The sequence below is a fragment of the Eptesicus fuscus genome, chromosome 15 (genome assembly GCF_027574615.1).
Source record: "Eptesicus fuscus isolate TK198812 chromosome 15, DD_ASM_mEF_20220401, whole genome shotgun sequence".
Taxonomy (NCBI): Eukaryota; Metazoa; Chordata; class Mammalia; order Chiroptera; family Vespertilionidae; genus Eptesicus; species Eptesicus fuscus.
In genome coordinates this window covers 73,343,686-73,348,235 of record NC_072487.1, presented here as the reverse complement: position 1 = coordinate 73,348,235, position 4,550 = coordinate 73,343,686, and the positions used below count along the sequence as shown (strand labels likewise).

At 48.8% G+C, this 4,550-nt stretch overlaps 1 pseudogene; it reads right to left on the bottom strand.

Annotated features, from left to right (window-relative positions):
• Positions 1-479: 479 nt before the first annotated feature.
• On the bottom strand, positions 480-3,077 carry LOC129151676 (probable ATP-dependent RNA helicase DDX41; annotated as a pseudogene).
• Between the last annotated feature and the right edge of the window lie 1,473 nt (positions 3,078-4,550).

Below are 4,550 nucleotides of genomic sequence, written 5' to 3'. Positions count from 1 at the left end.
TTGACTGAAATCAAACCTGGGACCCTTCAGCCCACAGACTGAGGCTCTCTCCACTGGGGAAACCAGGCATGGCTGTAGGTTTTCATATATTTAGCATTAAGGCATGAATCCTTCATCACCTACCGTCAATGAAATTGTAGCATTAAATGGTTGGCCCTAGAGTCTTCCCTACTTGAATTTACTTCCTCAAATCAGATACTTTGACCCCATTATAGAGAAATGCTCTTTCCTGGCCAGAATTCTTGGTTCTTTTGGTTTCTTGCAAGTCATTCAAGGAGGGATAACCATTGCTGAAATACCTAGAATTTATGTAGGAACCAGGTCTTCCATTGATTTGATCATAGTTTTATAAACCAAAGTTTCTGAAGTGCTTGGTACACAAAAAAAGCACTTAGGCCCACTGAATATAGGTAACTAGTAATTTCAGTTGGGTCATATAGTTGACAAATGATGTTAAAGAGAAAAAAGCTCCTGAGACCTTCCACATGAAATAGTCATTTTATTAAAGGTACAAATCGTGTTTCCAGAGGCTTTCAAGCCATCAGGTCCCCATCCACATTGGTCCTGTTTGCAGTTACTCTCTAGCATGGAGGCTCTGGTGTCTAATGAAAGCTGACCTACACCTGAAGGCCTTCCCACACTCTACATTGGTGGGGTGTCACACCAGTATGAATTCTCAGATGCTAAGGCATGAACTCTGTTTAAATGCTTTGCTACACATTGCATTCGTAGGGCTTCTCTCCAGTGTGAATTCCATCATGTCTAATGAGGGCTGAGCTCTCACCGAGAAATTTCCCACATTCGTTACATTTGTATGGCTTCTCCAGAGTGTGGGTAGTTTGGTGGGTTATAAGATTTGTAATTTGTCTGAAGGCCATCTCACACTCGCTGCTCTTGTAGGGTTTCTCTCCAGTGTGAATCCTTTGGTGCTGAATAAGAGGAGCTCAGGCTAAAGGCTTTCCCACATTCATTGTACTCATAGGGCTTCTCTCCAGTGTGGCTCTTCTGTGTTTTTTTGGGGGACTAGAGAGGTTTGTGCTTTAATGACAACTGGGATAAAGGGGAGCAATAGTCATTCCAGAGGCACAGAGTGCAGGCAGCCAGGCCCAGCCTAGCCCAAGCCAGCTGGGCCGAGGATGCTGGCTTCTTGTCCAAAGTCTGGTGTGTGGGAGGCAACTGGAACCCAGAGACTGAGGCCTCTTGGAGAGGGATGACCGACGGCTAGAAATCCATGGAGCTGTGGGCCAGGTAGTCCTTGCGGCCGATGTTGCTGACCTGTTTGGTCTGCGTGGCCCCAAGTTTGGGGCAGTCGGTGATGCGATGGCCCAGGCCCCCACAGAAAGCACAGCCTCGTTCCCCTCCAATCTCCAGCATGGACTCGTCCCCACAGTGCAGCACTTGCAGCACAGGTGGCACCTTCTGCTTGGCCTCCAGCAGCAGGGCTTTGAGGTCCATCAGCACTGACTCATCGCAGGCCTTGTTGATGAAGGTGCTGGCGATGCCAGTGTTTCCTGAGCGCCCGGTGCGGCCTATTCTGTGCACGTAGTTCTCAATCTCCTCAGGCATGTCGTAATTGATGACGTGCTGGATGGCAGGGAAGTCCAGGCCCTTGGAGGCTACGTCCGTGGCCACTAGAACATCCTTCTCGCCCTCCCGGAATGCCTCGATGGCCTTGGTCCGTTCCTCCTGGTCTTTGCCCCCATGGATGGCCACAGCCTCGACCCCCTTGAGCAGCAGGTACTCATGGATGGCATCCACCTCTGCTTTCTTCTCTGCAAAGATGAGCACGGGCGGGGGTGTCTTCTGCAGGCACTCGAGCAGATACACCATCTTGGCCTCCTCCTTCACATATTCCACCTCCTGTATGACATCCAGGCTGGCGGCCCCAGCACGCCCCACATTGATGGTGACAGGCTTCACCAGGGCACTCTTGGCAAAGTTCTGTATCTTCTTAGGCATGGTGGCACTGAAGGGTAGGGTCTGTCGCTGGCCCTTGAAGTAGGAGAAGATGGTGCGGATGTCACCCTCTAAACCCATGTCAATCATGCGGTCAGCCTCGTCTAGGGCCAGGTAGTGACAGATGTCTAGGCTGACCATCTTCTTTTGCAGTAGATCCATGAGGCGCCCAGGGGTGGCCACCATCATGTGCACACCCTGTCGGATGGCCTCCATCTGTTCTTTGACAGATGTGCCCCCGATGCAAAGCACGCAGCGTAGGAGTGGCGCGCTGTCCTCCTGCAGCAAGCGGCAATAATACTCCAGGATGCCGTGGGTCTGCTGGGCCAGCTCTCGCGAGGGACAGATAATGAGTCCATAAGGCCCTTCACGCTTGGAGAAATGTAATCTCTCTTCTTGTTCCAGGCAGAACATGATGACGGGCAAAGTGAACACCAGCGTCTTGCCTGAACCCGTGAAGGCGATGCCTATCATGTCACGGCCGGATAGAATGGTGGGGATACCCTGGACCTGAATAGGCGTTGGGTGGTGGATGCCTTGCTTCTTCAGGCCTCTCAGGATGGCTGCAGGGAATTTCATTTCCTTGAAGCTCTTGATGGGTGGTGGGACTCCATCTCCTTCCACCAGGATGTGGTATTTTGTCCGTACACGTTCATGCCGCTCTTCAGACATACTCAGGACGTAACGGGGAGGTGTCCAACTGGTTTTGATTGGATCCTCATATGTGATTCCCTTGGCCATCTCCTTCACTGACATCAAGGCTCTGCCCTCAGCCACACTCTCCAGGATCTTCTGCTCTTCCTTCAGCTGCTTTTCCTTGGCCGACTCCTTGCGGGCCTCAGCCTTCTCTTTGAGGCGCTGGTGTTGATCCAGGAGGCTGACCTGGGACTGAGGGCCCAGAGGGATGTCGTCCTCATCTCCCCGATGGTCACTGCCACTGTCCTGCTGCTCCTCCTCCACAGCTCCCTGCGTCTTCGCTGGAGCAGCAGCTGTCGGCGCTGTCGCAATGGCACGTAGGGCACATAGTCCTCGTCGTCCTCTTCCTCCGCCTCGGAACGGCTTCCGGAGGCAGTCACATCGTCGGTACGAGCCCGCTTCCGTTCCGGTTCCGAGTCCTCCATCCTTTTCTGCACGCATCCAGTGTGGCTCCTCTGATACTGTGAAAGGGAAGAGCAGTAACCGAAGGCTTTGCCACAGTCATTACATGTGTATGGTTTTGCTCTGTGAGACTCAATTATGTCTGAATTCCTCCTGAGGCTCTTCATTTGTATTTCACGTTTATGGAGTCTCACTTCTTTAGGAACTCTCTGTTGTGGAGAAAGGAGTGGTCGCAGATGGAAGCTCTTCCCCTGTCCACAGGTCCTATGATCTGATTCCCCGGGGGGTATCTCTACCCTTGTGTTTTGCAATGATTCTTCAGATACAGTCTTCCAGTCTGAAAAAGATTTAGAAAGGCAATTTAAAATAAGTTCCTTTGGTAGAAGAAGGGAGAATACTGGAATACAAAAGGCTGGAGGAGTTTGGCTGAACTCGAATGCAGACAGGTTTGATGCTTCACTTCTTTTCACCCAGAACCTTAGCCTCCCCCCCCTCCTTTTTTAAAAATAAATTTAATATCTCATTTTATTACAAACCTGTCCTTGTGTTCCAGAATCAATGTCTATTTAATACACAAATCAATGCACTCAGAAAATCGAACATGTTAACATTTCTTTCTCAGTACATTAGCTCAAGCAGAGAAATTTTATTTTTTTATATATTTTATTGATTTTTTACAGAGAGGAAGAGAGAGGAATAGAGAGTTAGAAACATCGATCAGCTGCTTTTGCACACCCCCTACTGGGGATGTGCCTGCAACTAAGGTACATGCCCTTAGACCGGAATCGAACCTGGGACCCTTGAGTCCGCAGGCCGACACTCTATCCACTGAGCCAAACCGGTTTCGGCCAGAGAAATTCTTTATAGAACCCAAAGCACCAGGTTTAGTACATCCCAAATGAGCACCTTTAGTATGCAAGAGGAAACAATGTGTCAGGAACCTGGCCAAATACACATAGTAGCAGGTGAGAAACTTTACACAAAAACAATCAAAATATTGCTGTACTGGTACAAGAGCAGACATAAAGATAAATAGAGAACTGAGTCCAGAAATGAGCACATTTTATGAACAACTGATTTTCAAGAGTACTAGGAAATTAAATGGGGAAAATATTCTTTTCAAAAAATGGTGCTGGGGCAACTGGACATCCACAAAAAATGTAGAGGCTCTGACTGAGTAGCTCAGTTGGTTAGAGCAGCCGGCACCAACCTTTTGGGCCTCGCGGACCACTGGTTGGGGACTGCTGGGTTAGAGCATCATCTCTATATGCCGGGTTTGCAAGTTTGATTCCTGGTCAGGGCACATATAAGAATCAACCAATGAATGCATAAATAAGTGGAACAACAAATGGATATTCCACCATTTTGGAAAATCAATAAAAGAATGAAGTTAGACCCCTACCTTGTACTGCTAATGAACTCAAAATGGACCAAAGAACTAATGTAAAAGCTAAAACTCCAAGAAGAAAATATAGTGTTGATGTAGAGAAATTGGA